At 41.4% G+C, this 27,432-nt stretch overlaps 1 protein-coding gene across 2 annotated transcripts in view; it reads right to left on the reverse strand.

Moving 5' to 3' along the window:
• LOC126187821 (probable cytochrome P450 301a1, mitochondrial) overlaps positions 1 to 27,432 on the reverse strand; it is a 220,556-nt gene that overhangs the window by 124,214 nt on the left and 68,910 nt on the right. The gene's annotated exons all lie outside the window — the stretch shown is intronic.

Raw genomic sequence — 27,432 nt, forward strand, 5'->3', positions numbered from 1 at the left:
AAGTCATTTCTGAAAGTATTTGTATGGAGTGTAGCCATGTATGGAAGTGAAACATGGACGATAAATAGTTTAGACAAGAAGAGAATACAAGCTTTCGAAATGTGGTGCTACGGAAGAATGCTGAAGATTAGATGGGTAGATCACGTAACTAATGAGGAGGTATTGAATAGAATAGGGGAGAAGAGGAGTTTGTGACACAACTTGACAAGAAGAAGGGATCGGTTGGTAGGACATGTTCTGAGGCATCAAGGGATCACCAATTTAGTATTGGAGGGCAGCGTGGAGGGTAAAAGTCATAGGGCGAGACCAAGAGATGAATACACTAAGCAGATTCAGAAGGATGTAGGTTGCAGTAGGTACTGGGAGATGAAGAAGCTTGCACAGGATAGAGTAGCATGGAGAGCTGCATCAAACCAGTCTCAGGACTGAAGACCACAACAACAACATGTTGGCAAAGAAGGTCTGTTTGGTTTTGGTTTTTGAGCAGTGAGCATGTAGCTGCTCCTTTTGTGTTGTAAGTATTGTTTGCCTTTGTAATAATACTTTTATTTTGTTTTGAAAACATAATAAAACTTAATACAAGATTAAACTAAATCAACTCTCCAGTAGTTGTGTTACAGTGACTGCCAATGTACTCAGGCCGACGACTGCAGCAGATCATGAGTAACTATGAACAACCCCATTATTACGAGTAGTTACGAAAAGTTATAACGGGTAAATAGTCTTATGAGGTTTTATAAGTTACATCTATCCTGCACAACAAAGTACATTCGTACAAGTGAATCTGAATCCAAAATATGCATCATAGAAATCACACTACACCAGTAATAAAACAACTAGAGGTAAGTGGACATAGCACACGTCAGCAAGTCATTCCTATATCCCCACGTATAGCAGTAGCAGTGTAGCAAGCGAGTGGCTGTCTACCATTCTACATTCCAATAGAACTTTACACCTGGAAACAGAACGGACGCTGTGTTTGACCCTGTCCAAGACTGTGTAATGTATTAGATACCGACAAGCAGTGTTTCCTCCGTATGGAACAGCTGCTGAGTGTTGGTAACTCGTGAGAGTGCTGCCATATTGGTTCTTTAGAATATAAAGGGGGGCTCGAAGAGACAATCGATCAGTCTCCGGATTCATCCAAAGTGCTGAACATCCCTCAGCTGTTAGGGAGGAGGACAAGACCGACGGATGAACGCTTTGGTTCTTACTGGAGAAACTGGACAATCTTGTTACTAACATTGGCAACGTAAATTATATTGAAAATGGTATTCTCCTTAACAAGAAGAGTTCAAACGTGCTTACACCCACTCCAGAACCGTTTTGCGATAGCATAATGCGTGTTAAAATCTGTGATCAAGTTGACTGTGAGGAGCAATTAGAAAAGGTATGGTCAGTAAAGTTAAAGAAGGATATATGTCAGTCATTTAACTATTTAAGTGTCAATATAAAGCTACCGTTTCACTACCGTTGAACTACAACGTGACAGCAAGAGGAAGATTGTAAAAAATAGTCAATGAAGCACTGGATATCATTTTGGAGAAATACAGAAATCCTCTGACTATACCATATAAAATAGAATTAGCTGACATTAAAATGGATGTCCTAAGAGAAGATCAGGTATCAAACTACGGGGAAGAAGACTGCCAAGGAAATCAATATGATTGTGGACAACGAATAGACTGGTGGAATCGACGGTTTAACATGGCTGAGTTCCGGTTTGTTCAAAAAGTAATCTGGAATTTCTTCCACAAAAGTTTCTACACTTACGTGTTACTTAATGTACACGGCCTCCTTCGAAGAACTCTCCTACAGAATCGATACATTATTCCAAACGCCGTTTTCACTTCCGAAAGCAATCTTGGTACCCCTCATACTGGATCACGAGAAGCGCCGTCTGCGAATTTTCTTTTATCTCGTCTGTTGTTGCAAATCTTCGTCCTTTCAAGGGGTTTTCAACACTGGAAATACAAAACAAGTCCTCAGGGGCTAGCTCTGTACAGCACGGAGGGGAAGGCAGCACAGTGATTTCGTTCTTTGTGCAACAGTCAAGCACCAACAGGGATGTATGTGCGAGTGCGTTATCGTGATCCAAGAGCCATGAATTATCTCCCCATATTTCAGACCGTTTCGTTCTCACACGATCCAACTGAAATGTGACATCCTTCTGCAATCTCTCGGACAGTCAGTCTTCGATTGGCACTCACAATTTCGTTGACGTTCATGAAATGAGCGTCGTCGGTTGACTTTGCGGGGTGTCCTGAACGAGGGTCATCTTTAAATTCTGTCCGGTCACTTTTAAACAGTGTGAACCATACGTAACCCCGAGTACGGCTTAAACACTCAACAAAGTAGGCTTCCTGAATCATTTGGTATCTCTCTGTAAAGATTTTACCTTGAGTTTCACGTAAAATTTAGTGCAGACACTTTGCTCCTCTACCTCTGCCGTCCAGAAATTCGCAAACCGTGCGACACAACGCTCTGCTCAATACAGCAATGAACTATAACTAACAGTCATACAACAATAAAACTTCCGGCTGCTACACATTAAACACAGGCGTTAGCAGGGATGTCAACCGCATTTCGCTCCAGCACACCATTGGCGCGAAGTTACGAACGTTCCGGAATTGTTTGAACAGACCACGTACAACAAATTTGTATGTCAAGTCACAAGACCAGGAGTAAACGAAGTTATTAGTAACCACCTCATAGCTTTTATAACACTTTCAGACACGTAACTAAAACAAGCTTTTAGATCTTCCTTGGCTAAAGAATGTGAAATTACTAGGCTGGAGACTAGAATATATGGCTACAGAATGGAACATGTGTTTGACCCTCTGCGAGACCATTTACGTGAGTTAAACACAAACAAACAGTACTTAAAATGCACTCCTCTCTACTCTGTGCCAATTGCTTCCATGTGGTGTCAGTTAACGAATACATAACAGCTGATGTATGGTGGTTAACAACGTTCCCCAGTCTACTTGGGGTAGTAAGGATACACGAAAATTGACTGGCATTCAAATTAGTACAACCTACAAGCTATAAGAGAGATCTATTGTAACCACTGCGACAACGACTCCAAATTGACAGTAAGATCCCCGCTAAAAGGTTGAGAGAGAGACAACAATGTAGAATATCACCTAATACTGCTGCTCGTAGTTCGTCTATGGCTGTAGCTCTGCGAATCTGTTACTCAGTGCACGCAGATGACTCGACAACTTTCATCTGGCTTTTGGCCAAGGCCGTTGCAGTTCTTCACACCAGTGTGGCGAGTCATACTGCAACCTGTTTCCGTGCAGGTCGCATAATTCACCTTGAAATATTCTACGCTGTGCTGAAAATTATCTGGACAGTAATATAAGTCACTCACGCTATGCAGAATTTCCATGTAGACCATTATGCTAACAAGTCTTGCGAACAAATTACTTTTAAAATCTGTTATTCCATCGGTTTTAAACTCTGCTAGGTATGCAACATCTTGATTCCTGCATTTTTATTTCATCCCGTATTCCAACGTATGGCTATCTGCGATTGATATTTTACAGTAAAAGCTAGCATCTGTCTATATTTAAAGCAATATGTACACCTCACTTTTGCATATTTTGCAGCAGCTTCTTTTTTCCCTCCATCTGTAGTTTTTGTATTCTTTCTATATGGCAGCTGTCTACGCCATAAATTCCAGTTTATTCGTTTATTACCTTTGATGTCCTCCTTTCCAAGGTTTCTTTTCTTTTTTTGATAAACATAACACATTAACCAAGCAGAGGGCCTTACTACCTCAGTAGACAAACTGAAGAACACTGTCAAACACCACATAGTAGCTGTTCCGTAAGTTATCCGTTACCTGATATTACATGGAAGTGACTGACAAAGAGTACATTTAAAAAGACTACACATGATTGTTCGTATTCGCAATTGCGAATACATTTCATGTACTTCATGACGGCTGCAGTTGGCGCAGTGCTTCCATACAGAACTTTAAGTTTGCATCTTTTGCAATCAAACTACTATTAATGATTGTTATTCCGTTAATTTTAAACTCTGCAAATGGTTGTTATGTTCCAAGGTGTAAGCCATTTAGTCCACCGCATTTCGATATGATGTAACCAAGAAACTTCCTGGCATTTTAAAACTGTGAGCCGGACCGACAATCGAAGTTGAGACTTTTCCCTTTCACAGGCAAGTGCAAGAGCAAGAACACTTGTCTGCGAAAGGTAGAAGTCCCGAGTTCGGATCTCGGTGCGGTACACAGGTTTCATCTGCCAGGATGTTTCATATCAGCGCACACTCCTCTGTAGAGTGAAAATTTACTCCTGGATGATGTAACTGCCCTTTGTAAGCAGTTCTAGTTGGGGATGGAGTTACATAAAGATTTTTCATGTGTCCTTTAACGTAGTACGTGTGCTACAGTCCTGTCATCTTCTGCCAGGACTCCACACTAATATCTTGTATTCGCTAGTCATAGCCAGGTTTCTCTAAACACTGTATTGAAAGCCAAAAACCTTGCTCCCACATCTGCAATAGCTTCCTCTTCTTCCAACTGCAGTGTATAGTCGTCCTTTAAGGCAGTTTTTCTTGACATGTATTCCAGTTTTCGGTTTTGGCTTCGATCTCATTTAATTTTAGTTTTCCTTTTCGTGCGCATAACACATTCAATGTACTTAAAGGCTTATTGCTTTATTGGGGGACTGGTTTAAGCCTGTTTGATCATTGGTTCTTTTTCTTAGGACTTTTGGAATAACATTGTTTGTGGGAACCAGGCACAATTTGGCAATGTCTATATATGATGTATTGTGGAGAACAATGTCCTGAATTGAGGGAAATATGTTCCCCCTTGCTTTAGTACAGCACTTCTGTTTAATACTTACATCATCTTTTTGGAGTGGCTGTTAAAAACATCCACGTACTCTAAGGTTAGATAAGTAAAACTGAATGCGGACAGAACATACTCCGTTCATAAATTTTTCTTGTTCTTGACTGACTGGCAGACTTATTTGTATGGCAGTCAATTTTTCTGTATTCTTATTACCGCAGCAGACATACTGCAGAATACTACCAGTACCTGTTCAGTGAGTTATTCGTTAACTGACAGAAAGATGGCTCTGAGCACTAGGGGACTTAACATCTGAGGTCATCAGTCCCCTAGAACTTAGAACTACTTAAACCTAACTAACCTAAGGACATCACACACATCCATGCCCGAGGCAGGATTCGAACCTGCGACCGTAGCGGTCGCGCGGTTCCAGACTGTAGCGCCTAGATCCGCTCGGCCACCCCCGGCCGGCCGTTAACTGACATCATATAGAAGAAATTGGCACAGAGTAGCGTGGAGCACATTGTAAGTACTGTCTGTCTGCGTTTTATTCACTTCAACAGTCTTACACAGAAATTTAGCAGTCACAAAACTGAAGAAAACTGGGATAACTTTCATAAAACCCAAAAAAAGACCTCAAAAATAATTAGAAAAGAGAAACAGACATATGACAACAACAGCCTCTGCTCAATCCAGCAAAATTTCATAAAAATAATAAAAGAAACTTCTATAAGACTTTCAGAGAAACCTTGCAGGGGTACCAAGCGTCTAGCTTATACTTCAAAAAACCGGATGGCTCTTTGGGAACTAACACGAAAAATAACTGCAAAATCTTAGCCCAATATTTCAGTTCCCTCCTCAACTGCGAACCACCCCAAGAAAAACTTCTCCAGTATTCACACACCCAGACTCACTTGCCCTCATTTCGAAGAAATTATGGAGATAGTCAAACAGTTGGAAAATAACAAAGCACCAGGAGAAGAAGGGGTCATTGCTGAATTCTGGAAACTAAACGATCCTTTACTTATGCAGAAACTACATCATACAATATCAGACATATGGGTGACGGAGCAAATACCAGAGGACTGGAAATGCGCTCTAATTCACCCGCTTCACAAAAAGGCAACAAAACAGACATCAACAATTACACAGGAATTTCCCTGCTCCCAGTCACTTACAAAATCCCTTCCAAAGCATTTTAAAACAGGATAATATCCCAAGCAGATTCACTAACTGGTGAATACCAGCCCGGATTTAGAAAAGGACGATCATGTACGGAGCAGATCTGGTGTTTAAAGACGATATTACAAATGGGGAAATGCAGAAACACAGTAATTACATACATCGACTTCAGGAAAGCATACGATTCAGTGGACCGCGAAATCCTGTTTAAAATCATGGAAGAATTGGCTATCGACCGAACGACACAAAAGATCACAGAACAGAGCTTACAGGAACACATCCAAAGTGAGATTCATGGGCGAAATATCAGAATCCTTCGAAATCAAAATCTATATTATTCTAGAAAAGGTCATCAGGGAGTGCGAATCTCATGTAAAGGGCATCCAAATTGGTATCAAAAAAGAAAACCGAATGAAAGTCAAGTGCCATGCTTTCGCTGACGATATTGCAGTTATCACTAATAACAGAACAGAAGCGATTCACGCAGTGGAAAAACTACATGAAGTTTCACAAAAGCCGGACTACAGATATTTTATGAAAAGACCAAATATATGAAAAGACAGCCAGAAAATAAATCCCCTTTAATCAAATGTTCAAATGTGTGTGAAATCTTATGGGACTTAACTGTTAAGGTCATCAGTCCCTAAGCTTACACACTACTTAAACTAAATTATCCTAAGGACAAACACACACACCCATGCCCGAGGGAGGACTCGAACCTCCGCCGGGACCAGCGGCACAGACCATGACTGCAGCGCCTAGACCGCTCGGCTAATCCCGCGCGGCCCCCTTTAATCACAAAACATGGAAAAATTGCACAAGTCTGCCATTTTAAATACCTCGGAGAAACTATACAGTCCTCAGGATTAAACCGAATCGCCAATGAACAAAGAGTCACCAAGCTCCAGAGGCGCTGCAGTCATGGACTGTGCGGCTAGTCCTGGCGGAGGTTCGAGTCCTCCCTCGGGCATGGGTGTGTGTGTTTGTCCTTAGGATAATTTACGTTAAGTAGTGTGTAAGCTTAGGGACTGATGACCTTATCAGATAAGTCCCATAAGATTTCACACACATTTGAACATTTGAACCAAGCTCCAGAAGGCCTACAAGCTAACATGGACCCATTGCAACAAGAAGTGCGTTTCGAAAGACGCAAAATTAAGGCACTACAGAACAGTGATTCTTCCAGAAGCAATCTATGCAGCTGAAACAATGGTGATTGATGGTCATTCAAAATTAGGGAAATAGAAAAGCAGGAAAGAAAAATTCGCAGGAAGATTTACAGGGCAATCAACAAAAACGGCATTTGGATGAAGAGACCACGAAACCGGCTCTATATAAAGAACAACACAGTAACAGACGAAATCATAAAACGCCGAGCCTACTTTTATACACATATCTACAGAATGGAAGACTCTAGAACACCAAGGAAATTTTTCAACATTGTAACACAGAGTAAATGCGGCACAGAATGGCTGAAAGAAGTCCTGAGGGATCTGCAACAGATCAACATAAGAAAATCTCGAAGACCGCACTGAGTGCCGGAATAAAATCGCAAGTGTGAAGTTTGAGGAAAGAACATCGCGCCAGCCTGGTAAAAAATGGACAGAAGAATGGAAGAAGGAGCATTCTGAGAGGATGAAGAGTTTTTGCGAAGCAAGAAAGAAAAACGTCCGGAGATGAAATAATGAATTCAAGTTCAATCGCTCTCCTGAAGGGGAACAATCATTATAGTAATAATTTAATATACAGTTGTAGCTTCACCACGTTAAACAGCCAATCACAACTGTACTATCGTTGTCCATAATCACACTGTTGTTTCCCCGACAGTCTCCTTCCATGTACAAGCCATGGTTCGATATTAGGTAGTCACACATCTGCATTTTATTAAAAATCCCAACAAACTTTACGTTAGGTGCAAATACAAAAGGTAATAGTAGTCGACACTAATCTGCTCCAATATTGCATACAGCTGTTCCATTACAACGTCCATTTTAACTTCGGCTAATTCCGCCTTATGCGGTATAGCCATAGGAGTTCTATATTTCTCCGAAATTATTTCCAGTGGCTCCTTGCCGATTTTTTCCAGCATTCCTCTGGCCGAATCTTTGTTATTTCTATGTAATGGAAACGGTAGCTTTGCATTGATACAGTGTCTCGCAGTAACGAAATTGGAGAATTTACTACGTAAATAATAGTTAAATGACCCGCACTTCTCCTCTTTTAACGTTATGAACCATTGCTATTCCAATCACTCCTAACAGTCCACGTGATCACAGATGTAAACAAGCATAATCTTATCGCAAAACGGTTATTTAATGGGTGTTAGCACATTTAAATTCCTCTTCCCAACGAGCGTATGATTTTTGGTGTAATTTATGTTGTTAATGTTGGTAACTACGAGGATAATTCCAAAAGTAAAGTCTCCTATCGGAGCTGAATCGCTGGAACCAAAATTAATGCTGACAGGTACTGTGAGACTCTGAAAAAACTCAAACGGGCAATTCAGAACCGGAGAAGAAGAATGTTGAGCAAGGGCGTACACATTCTCCATGACAACGCTCGCCCACACATCCCTTGGCAAACCGTTGCTCTCCTGCAACAGTTTCAGTGGAACATAATCACCCACTACCCTATAGTCCTGACTTGGCGCTCAGTGACTATCACCTGTTCCCTAGGTTAAAAGAACATTTGGCCACAAAGCGATTTAGCTCCGACGAGGTGAAAGAAGAGGTGAAAGAAGAGGTTCATAACTTCCTGAACAGCATGGCGGCGAGCTAGTATGAGATGGGCATACAGTGTGTAAACTTTTAGATGGCAGACCTCTCCCTAGTCCTGAATCGGTAGAAGTCGGTAAAGGTCGGGAGGCTTCGGTAGGCACGCAGTTTCGACTGCTGCCAACAATACGTAGCTGACTGTGTTGTACAAGGTAGCCATTGTCGTCTGCTTCGTTATTGTTTTGCGCTGTACTGTTCTGCGTGTTTTTATCGTCCAGTTGTGCTAAACATTATCAAAATGAGTGAAGAGGCAGTTGCTGGCCCATCTCGGGAGTCGCCAACAACCGCTACCGGAAGGGCTACGGTTAGAAGGAAACCAGTATTACGTAGCGATGCTCGCAAAATTATATTGCGTGTGATTGAATACTGCAAAAGGGAAAGGGAGCAGAAAAATTTGCTTCCATTACTCTTTTCGGGCGTTCGGAGAACAACTCACCAAAGTTTCATTGCAATCGGATGAATGGTTTGTGAGCGCATAGTGGATAAATATACATACATTCATTCATGACGATTTCAGTTTCGTTTACGAACAACATTTAAAGCGAGTTTTACTTCCAAGCCTTTCGACTGCTTTCGTGTAAGCATGACGCGCAATTTGTAGTGGCAACTGGTTGGCGTGCCTTGTCCCCTCCCCAATGGCTCCTCTACACTCGCCAGCCAATGCTTGCTTCCTCCTCTCCCCGCACTCCCCACACAACTCTGCCGTCTTACAGTTAACACACTGTACAAAAACTGCCACAGCGTCTACAAAAATGCATCGACAGTGTAAGTAGGCTGTTTAGGTTTTTATATTGGTAACGCCACGTAGCGCTCTGTATGAAAATCACTGGCTGTGCTGTGTGCAGTCTGTGGCTGGTTGGCATTGTTGTAATACTCGCCATTGTAGCGTTGGGCAGGTGGCTGTTAACAGCGCGTAGCGTTGCGCAGTTGGAAGTTAGCCGCCAGCAGTGGTGGATGTGGGGAGAGAACTGGCGGAGTTTTGAGAGCGGATGATCTGGACGTGTGCCCATCAGAGACACAGTAAATTTGTAAGACTGGATGTCATGAACTGCTATATATATTATGACTTTTGAACACTATTAAGGTAAATACATTGTTTGTTCTCTGTCAAAATCTTTCATTTGCTAACTATGCCTATCAGTAGTTAGTGCCTTCAGTAGTTTGAATCTTTTATTTAGCTGGCAGTAGTGGCGCTCGCTGTATTGCAGTAGTTCGAGTAACGAAGATTTTTGTGAGGTTAGTGATTTGTGAAAGGTATAGGTTAATGTTAGTCAGGGCCATTCTTTTGTAGGTATTTTTCAAAGTCAGATTGCGTTGCGCTAAAAATATTGTGTGTCATTTTAGTGATGATCAGAATAAGTAAAGAGAGAAATGTCTGAGTACGTTCAGTTCTGCTCAGCTGTTTGAAAATCAAATAATGTAAGAGGTTTATCAGCACAGTAATTCATTAATTTTTCTAAGGGGACGTTTCAACAGAAACGGTGATTATGTCGGAAAATAGCTAAATGTTCAAGCTGTAGACTGATGTAAACCATTGTAGAAATAAACAGGTCTATGTACTTATGAAAAAATAGGAGACCTTACTTTTGGGATTACCCTCGTTTATTGTCCAGGTTCTGCATAGTGTTCGTCCATTGGTCTTCTCTTTCTCCCTAAATATCTGACGGATGTTTAGCACTTTGGACGAATCCATGAAGACATTTACCACTTTTATACTCTAAAGAATGGTTGGTGCACTCTGCAACAAAATGTCCATTCTGTTCCCAGGTAGAAAGTTTATTGTGATATTTGTGATATAAGCTGGTAGACAAGTATGCGCTTGCTACACTGCTACTTCTATATGTGGGGATGTAGGGAGAATAATAACTCGGTGACATGTGCATGTTCGTTTACTTTGAGTTGTTTTGTTACTAGCCTAGTGTGATTTGTATGATACATATTTGGATCCAGATTCACTTGCACGAATGCACTTCGTTCTGCAGGAAAGAAGTGGCTTACAAAACACCTGCTAGACAGACTTTTTTTTGCGAGTATTCATCGTCAGTCTAAGGGTCCTAGTGGATTAATGACACAGGTGTCCCTCGTTCGTGATAGGGTCGCGGGTCGATCAACAAGAAACTTCTCTTATATGAATGCGTGCTATCTGTTCTTTCGGACATGTCCGAAAAACAGACACCGCGCGGTATCCGTAATGGTGACACATGTTACGTAATTTGGAGAGGGAGGGGGAAGAAAGGTAAGGAGAAGGGAGGAACAAATGATATCAACTGCATCTGGACTTTGTGCGGAATCAGCAGTGAAGAGTGAAAATATGTGCCGGACTGGGTCTCGAAGCCGGAATCTGCTTCTTAGGCTGGTCCCTTAACCACTGCACCACCCAAAGCCAGTACTTACAGAAAATGCACAGACTATCTCTGCATGCTTCCTGGCCAACTCATATTCTCCCCTAACACCACCTATCCTTACTCCCCGTCCATAGCGTCCATGCTCTTTCTAATACCGCTGGAGGTGAAACGTAAACATGCGTTGTGGATTAATTGCCCATAGAGGCAAATCAATTATATGATTGTATGGTGTCGGGCATGTCTGAAAGAACAGACGTCAGTTGTGATCTGCAGTTGTGATAGATATAATGCAAAGGAGGATGCGGGAGAAAGGAAAGAAAAGGGAAGAAATTAATTATATCGACTGATTGGGACTTCGTGCGGAATCAACGAAGATGAGTGAAAATGTGTGCCACCCCGGGACTCGAACCTGGGATCTCCTGCTTACTAGAACATGTCCAAAAGAATAGACACCATGCATTCATATAGCTGATTCGCCTCGATGAGCAATGAATCCACAGCCTTCCCTGCAGATGCACATTTACCTTCGACCTCGAGCGGGAATCTAAAATTAGCTAGTGAAGAGGATGGGGGTGGGGACTGCAGATAGGTGGCGATAGATGGGAATGTGGGTCGGCCAGGGAGCATGCAGAGATAGTCCGCGCATTTGCGATAAAAACTGTGTCCAGGTGACACAGAGCTTAACGCAACTGCGTAGTAAGCAGGAGATCCTGGGATCGAGTCCCGGTCCGGCACACATTTTCACTCGTCGCTGCTGATTCTGCACAGAGTCACGATGCAACTGATATCATTAGTTCTTTTCGTTTCCTTGCCTTTTCATTCTCTCCCTTCCCCCTTCAATTTACATAATTAGAAGCTTCTGTGTTTTGTGATTATAAGTCACCGACTGAATTGCTGGTCAGAGACAGATGTGCTTAGTAAGATCTGCATATTGCTTTTCCAAATCAGGGCGATTGTTGCATATCCTGTGATCCCTCTCAGGAGATTTCTGCGACTCTCAAGTATTTTACTGTGCGGAAAGACTATGCTAGCGGCGGTAAACGTTATTGTTGTTGTTGTGGTCTTCAGTTCAGAGACTGGTTTGATGCAGCTCTCCTTGCTACTCTATCCCGTGCAAGCTTCTTCATCTCCCAGTACCTACTGCAACCTACATCCTTCTGAATCTGTTTAGTGTATTCATCTCTTGGTCTCCATCTACGATTTTTATCCTCCACGCTGCCCTCCAATGCTAGATTGGTGATCCCTTGATGCGTCAGAATATGCCCTACCAACCGATCCCTTCTTCTAGTCAAGTTGTGCCACAAATTTCTCTTCTCCCTAATTCTATTCGATACCTCCTCATTGGTTATGTGATCTACCCATCAAATCTTCAGCATTCTTCTGTAGCACCACATTCCGAAAGCTTCTATTCTCTTCTTCTCTAAACTATTTATCGTCCACATTTCACTTCCATACGTGGCTACACTCCATAAAAATACTTTCAGAAACGACTTCCTGACACTTAAATCTATACTCGATGTTAACAAATTTCTCTTCTTCAGAAACGCTTTCATTGCCATTGCCAGTCTACATTTTATATCTTCTCTACTTCGACCATCTTCAGTTATTTTGTTCCCCAAATAGCAAAACTCATGTACTACTTTAAGCATCTCATTTCCTAATCTAATTCCCGCAGCATCACCCGATTTCATTCGACTAAATTCCATTATCCTCGTTTTGCTTTTGTTGATGTTGATCTTATATCCTCCTTTCAAGTCACTGTCCATTCCGTTCAGCTGCTCTTCCAGGTCCTTTGCTGTCTCTGACAGAATTACAATGTCATCAGCAAACCTCAAAGTTTTTATTTCTTCTCCATGGATTTTAATACCTACTCCGAACTTTTATTTTGTTTCCTTTACTGCTTGCTCAAAATACAGATTCAATAACATCGGGGATAGGCTAAAACCGTGTCTCACTCCCTTCCTAACCATTGCTTCCCTTTCGTGCCCCTCGACTCTTATAACTGCCATCTGGTTTCTGTACAAATTGTAAATAGCCTCTCGCGCCCTGTATTTTACCTCTGCCACCTTCAGAATTTGAGAGTGTTCCAGCCAACATTGTCAAAAGCTTTCTCTAAGTCTACAAATGCTAGAAACGTAGGTTTGCCTTTCCTTCATCTATTTTCTAAGGTAAGTCGTAGGGTCAGTATTGCCTCACGTATTCCAGTATTTCTATGGAATGCAAACTGATCTTCCCCGAGGTCGGCTTCTACCAGTTTTTCCATTCGTGTTAGTATTTTACAGCCGTGGCCTGTTAAACTGATACTCCGCTAATTTTCACATCTGTCAACACCTGCTTTCCTTGGGATTGGAATTATTATATTCTTCTTGACGTCTGAGGGCATTTCGCCTGTCTCATACATCTTGCTCACTAGATGGTAGAGTTTTGTTAGGCCTGGCTCTCCCAGGGCTGTCAGTAGTTCTAATGGAATGATGTCTGTTATTACTGTTGCATTTTGTGGGAAGATCCTCGAGAAATAGGAACTTTTTGTAATAAGAAATTAGTAGCGTTTAATGCATCTGTTGCTCTGTGCTTCTTCGCGCCACCTGCCCGTTTACCATTCCACTGCTGGGGCGAGAAGGGCGAGGGGCATCAGCTGTAGAGTGCATCTGTGTCGTTAGGCTTTCTTCAGCTAGTTTGGCGATCGGTAACGTGTGGACAACAGGGACTGTGACACAAGTATTTTTTAAATATAAATAAAGGGCCTTTACTGCCCTGAACTATGATAAAGAGAGACACTGGTGCGCTCCGAGTATAGTGGGGCACAAAGACGTGCTACAATATGGCACTGGATAGAACAGAGGCGGTCTTCGTACATGCTTTTGTGACTCGCTAACATGACGTTACACATTAATAATCCAGGGAGATAGCATCAGGTGTGTATTTGGTTCATTGCTTATATTGTTTTGTGGCATGGTGCTTCTTATTCAGCGGTGTATTTTGTTACAGTAATGCGCTGCAGTACTAGGTAAACGTTCTTTCTTAGAATGGAGCAGTAGGTGTATTGCGACCTTACAGCAATCCCCGTATCTCTCCAGAACGAAAGCACTCGTTAATTCGTGGCTGCTGCTGCAGTATTATTGTACAGGCAACAATAAAGACGGTCTGCAACCTGAAACAATTGCGGTGGAGAACACCAGCTAATAACAATACGTTTGCTGCTGCACTCACATAGCTCTATCAGTCCTTTATCTCACTACACGCAATTATTTTTATCCGACTACGCAGCCCATACACCACTGCAATTGCCGGCCGGAATGGCCGTGCGGTTCTAGGCGCTACAGTGTGGAGCCGAGCGACCGCTATGGTCGCAGGTTCGAATCCTGCCTCGGGCATGGATGTGTGTGATGTCCTTAGGTTAGTAAGGTTTAATTAGTTCTAAGTTCTAGGCGACTGATGACCTTAGAAGTTAAGTCGCATAGTGCTCAGAGCCATTTAAACCATTTGAACCACCACTGAAATTGACACTGCTGATATAGTGGGAATACGCAAGGTAATGTGAACACCTATACTTACCTAGGAATGATTTATGGGGTTGGACCCCCATTTGCCTGTAATATAGCTGCGATTCTTCTTGGAATACTGACACATAATCATTGTATAGTCTCCAATGGAATGTTATGCCGCTCTTCGATCAGAACCTCTTCTAACTTCTGTAGCGACGAAGGAGGTGGAAATCTGCTCCGGAGTCTGCGCTCCAATAGCGCCCACGAGGATTCGATAATGTTCAAGACCGGGGACTGTGCGGGTCAGGGAAGACGCCGCAGTTCAGTTGTATGCTCCTCATACCACGATTGAACTATCCTGGTTGTGTGAATGGCTGTATTATCATCCTGAAATATGGCATGATAGTTGGGTAACAACATTCGAATCAACGGGCGTGCCTGATCAGCTAAAATGTTCGCATAATCGTTGGCTGTAACACGGTCTTTGTGAGAAATGATGGGACCAGCAGAGCACCTTGATATGGCGGCCCACACCATCGCACTTGCACCTCCATGCTTAACCGCTGGAATCAAGTAATCTGGATTCTAGGCTTCTTTTGGCGTTTCCAGGCGTATACGCGGCCCGATGTTCGAAATAACGAAAACATTGATTCGTCGGACCATATGTAGTGTTTCCACTGATCAGTCGTCCAGGATTTATCCTCCTGACACCACGTTTTACACTTCTTTGCGTCGGTTGTCGTCACTAATGGTTTCGGTACAGCAGCTTGTTCCTGAATATTCGCTTTATGGAGTTGTCGACGGACAGTGTCGATAGATACTGGGTGTCGAAGATGACTATTGAGCTCTGCAGTCACTTGAGTCGCTGTAGTTTTGTATTCTTTGACACAGTTCGTGTTAACGTACGACGATCTCTGTCATTTAGTTTTGATTTACGCCCATTATTACGTTTAGGCGATGATGTCTTTCCATGTTCTGTATAGGCTGTCATGACCGTTGAAACAGTTGCTCTTGAAACATTCAATAAGTTGGTTGTTTAGGTTACTGATGCTCCAGCTAATCGGGCCCCCACAGTCCGCTCTCTTTAGTACTCTGTTAGGTTTTTTTCATTGCACGTCGACCTCTGAACGCAGAATACGAAGTGTGCCCTACTCGCAAACAATCTGCACTAATACCGAGTCCATGCTGAACACGCACTGTACAGCGCGACACGTGCCTTACCTGCGTTGTTGACCGTCAAACAGAACCATCTCATTACTACAACTGTTCAGATTATGTTGCCTATCCCCTGTAGATATTCATACTACGTTAATTGGATCACGACAGGTAGACTGACATACTTAAACATTAAATAATATTTTCAATTACCTGCCCACACCATTCCGTGCTGGCGCAAAAGTAAACTTGCTGGTTGAGCAGTAGCCTTCTTGACGTATACTACACTATGTGCTCAAAAGTATCCGGACACCCCCAGAAACATACGTTTTCCATATTAGGTGCATTTTGCTGCCACATACCGCCAAGTACTCCACATTAACGACCTGAGTAGTCACTAGACATCGTGAGAGAGTAGAATGGAGCGCTCCGCGGAACTCACGAAGTTCGAACGTGGTCAGGTGATTGGGTGTCATTGTGTCACACGTCTGTACGCGAGATTTCCACTCTCCTGAACATCCCTAGGTCCGTACAACACAAAGGCGTGCAGGCCGACCTCGTCTGTTGAGTGACAGAGACCGCCGACAGTTGAAAAGGGTCTTATTGTGTAATAGGCACAAATCTATCCAGACACCCCCCCCCCCCCCCAACTGGAATTTCGAACTGCATCAGGATCCACTGCAAGTACTATGACAGTTAGGCGGGAGGTGAGAAAACTTGGATTTCATGGTCAAGCAGCTCCTCATAAGCCACACATCACGTCGGTAAATACCAAATAACGCCTCGCTTGGTGTAAGGAGCGTAAACATTGGACGATTGAGCAGTGGAAAAACATTGTGAGGAGTAACGAATCACGTTACACAATGTGGCGATGGAATGGTGTGGGTATGGCGAATGCCCGCTGAACGTCATCTGCCAGCGTGTGTAGAGCCAACAGTAAAATTCGGAGGCGCTGGTGTTATGGTGTGGTTGTGTTTTTCATGGACGCGGTTTGCACCCCTTGTTGTTTTTCGTGGCACTATCACAGTACATTACATTGATGTTGTAAGCACCTTCTTGCCTCCCACTGTTGAAGAGCAATTTGGGGATGGCGGCTGCATCTTTCAACACAATCGAGCACCATAATGCACGGCCTGTGGCGGTGTGGGTACACGACAATAACATCCCTGTAATGGATTGGCCTGCACAGAGTCTTGACTTGAATCCTATAGAACACCTGTGGGATGTTTTGGAACGCCGACTTCGTGCCAGGCCTCACCGACCGATATCCATACCTTTCCGCAGTGCAGCACTCCGTGAAGAATGGGCTGACATTCCCCAAGAAACCTTCCAGCACCTGATTGAACGTATGCCTACGAGAGTGGAAGCTGCCATCAAGACTAAGGGTGGGCCAACACCATACTGAATTCCAGCGGCATTACCGATGGAGGGCGCCATGAAGTTGTAAGTCATTTTCAGACAGGTGTCGGATACTTTTGATCACTTGGTGTAGTTAGCAGGCACTGCAGCCTACTCTAACGCTGTGCTACTGAAAAAACTTTATCAGCACTGCGATTGGATGCTGTAAATCAATTATAACCATTTACAATAGAAACAATTACAAAGTTTGATTGCGACTGGATGCTGAAAAACAATTATAAACAAATATGACATCAAAACTATCGCAAATGTATTTGACAAATGCTTAGTGGCTCCTTGCCAATATCACTATTTGACAAGTACTAATATTTGCAAATATTTACTGTCTGCGCCGGCCGTTGAGGCCGTGCGGTTAAAGGCGCTTCAGCCTGGAACCGCGTGACCGCTACGGTCGCAGGTTCGAATCCTGCCTCGGGCATGGATGTGTGTGATGTCCTTAGGTTTGTTAGGTTTAATTAGTTCTGAGTTCTAGGCAACTGATGACCTCAGAAGTTGAGTCGCATAGTGCTCGGAGCCATTTGAACCATTTACTGTCTGCCTAGTGCTACCGAGAACGTCTTTTTTGCAACATTGGGGATTTACACTGATGGCTGCCACAACTGCTGCTTCTGGCAGTCCTGGTGGACGACAGTATGGATAGGGGAACCCTCGAGCAATCTGCCCTTTCGCCAGAAAAGCACAACGGCCAAGAGGGATTTAATCAGGGTAGGGGGGCAGAAGCAGAGAGGGTCGAGACAGGAAGAACAATTGCGTAAGAACTCAATTACACGGGAGCCATTTAACGAAACTGTTATCAGAGTCAACGGTCAAGATTATTATGATGACTTTATCAGTGAGTTTCTCTCCACCAAAGCTGTTATCAGAGTTAACGATCAAGGTTATTATGATATCGTTATCAGTGAGTCACTCTGCACCAGAAGAGTCCCAGTGTACCTATTATCATCTCCTTTAGATGCAACTAGATTTATTTGGCCCTCATACTGAAACGTCCCGTTAGAGTAGTTGCAGTCTTTCATTGTTGTACAGTAAAACAGTTGTGGCATGCATATAGATTTGCACCAAGTATTTCGCACCTGCGCTTGCAATTAACTAGATATTATTTTCAGTGCTATGTTAATGTGTTCTCTTATTTTTGCTCTTCAAATTGTGCTTTTCTGTGTTAACGTGTGAAATATTGTGACAATAATGGCGTGTGAAAAACGTAACACTAGGCTCCAAAGTAAACTGAGAAATAATAGTGACGACGAGCGTAGCTTATCAGACATTCGAAGTAGTAATTTGGTAATTGTGCATAGGGAAATGGAGCGGGCGGCAAATAATGGTATAGACAATGAAACAAGTAGTGAACAGGGAAGCATTATCGATCGATCGGTCGGCAACAGCTCGCCTCAGGAATCCGAAATGACAGAACACCATATTGCAAATACTGTAGACTCAGGTTTTGGGTCCTCACCGTTTTCTCAAATGAGTCAAGACACCTTTTCTGCTTGTCAAAATGTGAATGTTGCCGGTGAAAATGCACTGCCAAAAAGCATAGAGAAACAGATTCCAGACACTAATACATTATTATTGCAATTAATGCAACAAATGGAACAAAATCAGAGACAAACACAGCAAGAGCTTCAAAAGTTAGACACAATGGAACAAAATCTACAGATGTTAGACACCACGCTTGAACAAACACGTGAAGATTTAACTACTGAGTTACATAACCTTGAATCGAAATGTCTAAAAGTCTGTAATACGTAAAAACACAAATTTGTGAGCATTTTCAACCTATTTTTTCGCGGCATGAAAATGCATTACAGAATCACGAAGCAGCCATAAAAGAACTGCAAACTATTGTTCATGAAAATCATGAGACCTTGCAAGCTAAAATTGACTCAGTTGCATCTACCGATTCGGTTACGCAACTTGCAAAAACTCAGAAAAACTTAAAGGACACAGTAGATACTCTGAAAATTGATTCAGAAAGACACATGGAGGAAATTAGTTCATTATCATAGAAAGTAGTTGAACTTTCGGATCAGCTAAATAATTTATCTACGAAGGTAGATGATAATCTGAATGACACAAAACCGGTAGTCTTTAATGATACAGAAGAGTGCGAACAAATTAGGAAATTCAAACAAAATCAGAATCAAATTAATACGCAACAACAAAGAGAAATCCGGGAAGTACAAGATCAGCTGACACAGGTATTACAAGAATTACATATTTCAGAGGACACTCGCGCTCCAATACAGGAAGAGGGACATAGAAATACGGAACAGCCACAAAATAATAACATGGGGTACTTCGAAAATTATGAAAGAAATTGGCAAGGTACACCGAATTTTGAGATGGAACCGCCGAAACCAAGTAACAATGACCGATATCCGACTCGCCGACATGATGATTTTAGCTATAAGCTGTTTATTACTACAAGTAAATTCAAAGCATTTAAGAATTCCGGCAACGACATTCATCCACAAGCGTGGCTTCATCAATTCTCTCATTGTTTTCCTCCCAACTGGTCGTTAGAGCACAGATTAGAATTTATGTGTGGCTATTAAGAGAATGAACCAGCTGTAAGAATGCGATCGGTCATTCACGATTGCCATAGTGAAGGAGAATTTTATCATGCCTTCCTCTCAGCATATTCGTCTCAAGCTACACAAGACCGAGTAAAACATAGCATCATAATGATGAAACATTTCGAACAATCTGAATTTTCCAGAGCCGGCCCGCGGTTGTCTAGCGGTTCTGACGCTGCAGTCCGGAACCGCGGGACTGCTACGGTCGCAGGTTCGAATCCTGCCTCGGGCATGGGTGTGTGTGATGTCCTTAGGTTAGTTAGGTTTAAGTAGTTCTACGTTCTAGGGGACTTATGACCTAAGATGTTGAGTCCCATAGTGCTCAGAGCCATTTTTTTTTTAATTTTCCAGTCTTGTGAAATATTTTGAAGACATGTTGCACAAGAATCAGTACCTGTCAAACCCATACTGCCCCTCAGAACTCATCCGCATTTGCTTAATCAAATTGCCTGAACATTTACGACATATTATTTTGGCAGGACGTTGCAAAGACGACATTGAAGTTTTTCAGGGACTCTTACAAGAATTGGAAATCGACACTGACAATCGCGGGACGCGAAAACAGGAACACAACAATTACAGGTCACATCCGTCACAATTCCGCGATGAAAGAAATAATAACTGGACACGACAAGGCTATTCTTACAACGTAAATCGTGACAAAAACAGACACCACCCGTATGACAAATGGTGGCAGAACAATAATTACAGAGAAAGATGGCTTTTCCATAGTAATGAATGTGACAGAGACAACCATAGAAACAGACAATATGGGAACCAAAATAACTATTATCAAGGAAGACAGAATAACTTCAGACGCAACGATCCACCGCGCAGTTACGATTCCGGGAGAAATTCTCCACCACATGACCGACAAACAAGAAACTATGTAAACTACTGACAAAACGACAGACCTGAATTCCATCAGAACTGGCGAGCTTCAAACAGGACTGGGCCCTCTCGGCAAGGTGAATTTGTAGAAGTTAATAACGACATGCGCCAACAAAGAGGCAGACAATGACTCGCACCGCAGGCAGCCACGTGCGCCGGCTGGCTCAGAGAAAAACAACATAGATGCTAACCTTGAGAAAAAATTTTAGCATTCCTCACCGACGTATACAACACGATAATTGCTTTGAAGTTTAAACTCTGTCCACTAGGAAGAGTAAAGGATTGCTCCACATTTCACATGTAAAACCATTTATTGAGAGATAATCTGCCTTTTAACTCAGTCTTTCCTATAAAAATTTTCACTTCACGTTACTAGTACTCTTTGTCACACTTAGAAACAGTTAACATGCAACAATGTTTTGAAGTTGACTATCCAGTCTAGAACCTAGAGAACATATTTAGACAGTATTTACGAGTGCATTGTTATACTGAACAGATGACACAGTGTTGTTATTTGTACATTCTTGCTTGTTAGTTGCACGATTACGTAACGACTATAAGGCTCACATACTTAGAACATGTACCAGTACTGCTGATGAGATTTTAATGCAACATTTTGGTTTACTTGAAAATACATTCTGGATTTAAAGTACTTTCTGAGAGATACCAGATGACACAGTGGTTAGTTGATTTGACAGCTACACGACTATATCACGACACTACTAATGAGTTACACAATTTATACTATTGCTTTTGCGCTGTATCTGTTTTATATCTGCACAGTTTTTCTGAATTCTTCTGGAAAGGAATACATGTTTTAGTAGTAACTTTTGTGGTATAGCTACAATGAGACAGCCTTTTCTGTAGCACAACAATACGTTACAGTACAGTACTTACTTCATCACGGCAATACACGTAACAACTACGATATCTATACGCATAGCAATTCACTTTGTTTATTACGAGGTAAGTACATTGACTTCTACAGAACTCTGCTTACGGACGACAATAATTACGACACTTGGCACATTTTTTACCCTTAAGTAATGACAGAGATAGTCTTACAACAAGATGCACAGTTTAGCACTGCAGTACACGTATTTGAGTGAATAATTTTGTATTTAAAACATTTATTTTGAAAGATTTTTGAATTACAAAGATACAAAGGCTTTTCATGAGCCGGCCGCGGTGGTCTCGCGGTTCTAGGCGCTCAGTCCGGAACCGCGTGACTGCTACGGTCGCAGGTTCGAATCCTGCCTCGGGCATGGATGTGTGTGATGTCCTTAGGTTAGTTAGGTTTACGTAGTTCTAAGTTGTAGGGGACTGATGACCTCAGAAGTTAAGTCCCATAGTGCTCAGAGCCATTTGAACCATTTTTAGCTTTCCGTGATACATTTCATTCCATTGCTGTAATCTGTAACACCTGAGGTTATAATTACATTAATCCTCAGGGAGGTACACGCTTACTTTGTGTACCATGTGTTTGGCAAGCACAAGGAGCCCTAGCTAACATGGTATTTGCTTATACAACTTTACACATCGGTACGATATTTCTGTAACACAGAATTACACAGCTATCTGATCATTTAACTGAGAGAGACAAACTTTTTTTTACTACATCAGTGACAGATGTTTACGCAATTACACAGTTGCATAACTTCACACTTATGAAATTGTATTTGTATGTACTTTGTGAACTGTTCATATATTTATCAGAACCATTGTGGTACTATGAGAGCTTTGAATGACGTATTTGGTATGGAATCATGATTTTTAAAGTACGTTTGAGGTAGATGACACTATTGAAATGAGCAGAGAATTTTCTTTAGGTTTTGATATTATTGGAGGAAGCTACGACGATTTTAAGATTTGACTGAGGTGTTATGATGTTATTATTACGACGACCATGTGTATTTTGCTGTTGAGGTATGTTTATGATCAATAAGCTGATGCTATATGAGGAATTTGATTATGCTACATATTTATTGTAATGAAATATTGAAGAAGTGTCGACGAATATGTGTATGTGTAATAAGGTAAGGAATAATGAGTAGTTATTAGGGACACTGATTTGTAAAAAAGGATGTTGGAAACCAAGAATCGTACTTTAAGAGTTATGAAATGTGTGTAAATGAGTGAATGTATCACAATGCCGGTGAAAATTTTTTGGACACTGTCATATTTATAGGATTTTGTTTCTACAGCTTTGCAACGCAAATTCTCGACCTGTGAAAATTTATTTGTATCAAACTGTCACTGTAGCGGAAACTGATGTCGTAAATATTTCAGTAAGAAAGGTAAGTGACCTTGACATAATGCGTTTTGGGCGCCCAGCTGAGAGATAGTCGTCTGACAAAAGAAAGCCATTAGGTGGAGAAAAAAACGTGGCCATTATCCTCGCTATTGACATTCCTTTGTCGAAAGCATCGCAAATACGACACACTCAAACTTGAAAACATATGATTACACTGTGGAGCTCTTAATTTATGATATTTACTAAAATGCCTAATGAAATGATGAGAAACATTTTACATATATTGTCCTTCCAGTTGAGAGTTTTTTTTTGGCCTTTGGAGACGCCATTTGCCTAGTGAATGACGTTTCATATGTTGCTTTATATATATATATATATATATATATATATATATATATATGCTCATTTCGTTTAATATCTAGTTTCTAGCTGCAGCAGCATTGGTTAAAATAAAATTTAATATATGTAGTAATATATATATATTTTGCCTACAGATCCAGTAAATAATAATTTTATAATCTACTTCCAAAGAACGAGGGAGCACAAAAAGACATTTCCCTTCACAGCAATTGCATAGATAATTTTTGTCAATGACTTGGTAACTTTTTTGGTACAGTAAGTCAAGGTGATGCATCACTCTAGTGTTAAGATGTGACATAGGTATTAGACAAGGCCATCTTTAGTGTAATATTATTTCTGCTTGAACTTTGTCATATTTAGGTATAAGTTACTGCATTTGCTGCTGCTGTTTGCCAGGCATAGTGTTACTGAATTTGACTTTGTATTATTCTGTTAAGCCAGATATACATATATATATATATATATATATATATATATATATATATATATCTGAGCTCAGTAGATTTAAGTTAGCTTAAGAGGGGGTAGACTATACAAGAAACTAACTATGGAGAACAGGGAAAGAATGCATTGATAAGTTAATTGAAAAAGACCTGGGCCAAAATGAGTATGGTACACTGAGAAATAATTATTTTGAAAGAAATATGAATAAAATACAGAAAGCAGGTATAGATAAGACTTTTTGGGAATAATGATGAATGAAGGGAGATCTCCAAGAAGTAAAGAAAGTTTTGTTTGCAAAACACTGCAGTAAAACAAACCCTGTCCTTTCCCTTTGTATTATTCCGCTATGTGTTTGTGTACCCTTGTGTATTTGTGTTCTTCCTGTCTTTATGTGTTTATCTGATAAGAATTACCTTGTAGAATTTTTCTAATACTCAGCTACATTCACTATGATGAGGACTACTGTTATCCTCAAATACAATTTGCATTTATAATATGTTATTTACTTTGTAGAGATGTTTAGACACTATTTATTCTGTTTTGTTTTAATGCTCATGTGTGAAATTAATGTTTCGAATCTATTCTCCTTATTTTATTTATTTATGTCATAATTCCTGTAACACTGATGTATATGTCTATTTCTATTCTTTTGCAAAGCCTGTATTACTACAAATGTTATCTGTACTATTATGTTCTTTAATGATGTATTTTGTACCTTTGTAATTGTATTCTTATGTTGTAAATTTATAATTGTATAGACACCAGTTCTTCAAATTAAGTTACATTTCACTGCACACATTTCTGTTGGTCATAGTAATGCACAATATGTGAGAAGTTGGGACTGTTAGTGTTTGCACGTGTGTTTATAATTCAGCAAGGGACTGGATAACAGCATTGCTGGTTCTAAGAACATTTCAAAAAAATTTTTTGTGAGTGCACAAGTGGTGGTTCATGGACTTGCTGTATTGTCCACAAGACTCTTCGATGGTGATTGTGCACTTGCACAGTCGCAACGGATGGCTGCTAGCCATCACTACAAGGACTACAGTGGGTCTACACCTTTTATGACTCACCAATACCATAATTTCTACAAGGACTGCAGTGGGTCTGCACCTCTGGTGACCCACCAATTCGGTAATCTCTACCAGGACTACAGTGGGTCTGTTCTGCGATGACCTACCTACCAATATTCTTCAAAACTTCGACTGACTCTGCTGTGGGTTTGCTCTGTTGTGGACCATTACCTGTCTGCATGTCAAGAGTCAGCATTATCTTTCTGTTGGAAGGACAACAGTACTTCTTCAAGGCTGCATGGAAAACCACTACTTCCGTGTGCATTTTCTTTTACTGCTCAGCCTTTGAGGAAAAATACTGCTATTTTACTGTGATGAACGATCAGGACTGTCCTTATGGACTGTGAGAAAATTTTAGCTTTGGACCAACATTGTATCAATAAGTGCGTGCATTTGATTTCTTTGTTATTGTAATTGTGAAAAAATTTGAACAAATATGTATTGGCCAGTGCCCAAAACAATTTGTAAAATTTTTTGTGGGGAGCATGGGGGCTATGTAAGTAGGCTGTTTAGGTTTTCTTATTGGTAACGTCACGTAGTGCTCTGTATGAAAATCACTGGCTGTGCTGTTTGCAGTCTGTGGCTAGTTTGCATTGTTGTCTGCCATTCTAGTGTTGGGCAGCTGGACGTGAACAGTGTGTAGCGTTGCGCAGTTGGAGGTGAGCCGCCAGCAGTGGTGGATGTGGGGAAGCGAGATGTCGGATTTTTGAGGGCGGGTGATCTGGACGTCTGTCTATCAGAAACAGTACATTTGTAAGAATGGATGTCATGAACTGCTATATATATTATGACTTTTGAACACTTTTAAGGTAAATACATTGTTTGTTCTCTATCAAAATCTTTCATTTGCTAACTATGCCTATCAGTAGTTAGTGCCTTCAGTAGTTTGAATCTTTTATTTAGCTAGCAGTATTGACGCTCGCTGTATTGCCGCAACGCAATCTGACTTTCAGTAATCCCTGCAAGAGAATGGCCCTGACTAAATTAACCTATACGTTTCACAAATCACTTACCTCACAAAAATCTTCGTTACTCGAACTACTGCAATACAGCGAGCGCCAATACTGCTATCTAAATAAAAGATTCAGACTACTGAAGGCACTAACTACTGATAGGCATAGTTAGCAAATGAAAGATTTTGATAGAGAACAAACAATGTATTTACTTTAAAAGTGTTCAAAAGTCATAATATATATAGCAATTCATGACATCCATTCTTACAAATGTACTGTTTCTGATAGATACATCCGCTCTCAAAAATCCGACATCTCGCTTCCTCACGTCCAGCTGCCCAGCACTAGAATGGCTGACAACAATGCAAACTAGCCACAGACTGCACACAGCACAGCCAGTGATTTTCATACAGAGCACTACGTGGCGTTACCAATAAGAAAACCTAAACAGCCTACTTACAATACTCTTGATGTCTCGAGATAGATTCTCCCTGACCTTTCACGTCTGTTGCTGTTTGTAGTGATTGATCGTCAATGGGGATTAACAAATATAGAAGGCAAGGCAGAGTAAATGGCATTTGAGGACTTGGAGGAATTGACAGAATTTTAGTGAAGTGGAAATCCAGGTGACACTGGCATAAGCAACATCAGCGTAGATGAGCGTACTAGAGTAGAGGAATGTAATCCCCATGTTCAGCTAGTTTGTAACTTTAGGACATTTTGTATGGTTTTTTATACAGTAACTAAAATGGGTTCCCAAGTTAGCTTACAGTCGAGATAGTCTGACATATTTTAATGGATACAACGACTGTAAATTGTGAAGTAGATGTAATAGGGCAGAAGCTGCAGATGATGCTTCGGTATCACAGGGGTTCACCATGAGACATTGTTCATACAAGGAGGTAAATTGGTTGGGATAGAGTTGAAGGTACCGTTTAGAGTTCTGGAGAATGGAATACGGCATCATTAATGCACTAGTTGACGATAAGATTTAGACATATCAGCACAGTAGAAGAACTGAAGGATAATGTAAAGGACAGACCTTAAGAACACCAGCACTGGTGTGGAAGAGACCTGATTGGATGCAGCTTGTGGGTACATGAGCTGAACAGGCGGCAGAAATGATGTAATACAGCAACATAGTTTAGTGGAAGTGTACATGTCTGGAATTTGAAACCGAGATCGAAATGCGATAAATTCGTGGCCCATAATATTAGTTATAGATACATACACTATCTGATCAAAAGTATCCAGACAACACAAAGAACATACGTTTTTCATATTAGGAGCATTGTGCTGCCACCTAATGCCAGGTACTCCATATCAACGACCTCAGTAGTCATTAGACATCGTGAGAGAGCAGGATGTAGAGCTCCACGGAACTCACGGACTTCAAACGTAATCAGGTGATTGGGTGTCACCTGAGTCATACGTCTGTACGCGAGATTTCCACATTCCTAACCATCACTAGGCCCACTGTTTCCTATTTGATAGCGAAGTGGAAACGTGAAAGGACACGTACACCACAACAGCCTACAGGCTGACCTCGTCTGTTGACTGGCAGAGCCGACTGACAATTGAAGAGGGTCGTAATGTGTAATAGGCAGACATCTATTTAGACCATCTCACAGGAATTCCAGACTGCATCAGGATCCGCTGCAAGTACTATGACAGTTAGGCGGGAGGTGAGGAAACTTGTATA

Source organism: Schistocerca cancellata, chromosome 5 (genome assembly GCF_023864275.1).
Source record: "Schistocerca cancellata isolate TAMUIC-IGC-003103 chromosome 5, iqSchCanc2.1, whole genome shotgun sequence".
NCBI classification, from domain to species: Eukaryota; Metazoa; Arthropoda; class Insecta; order Orthoptera; family Acrididae; genus Schistocerca; species Schistocerca cancellata.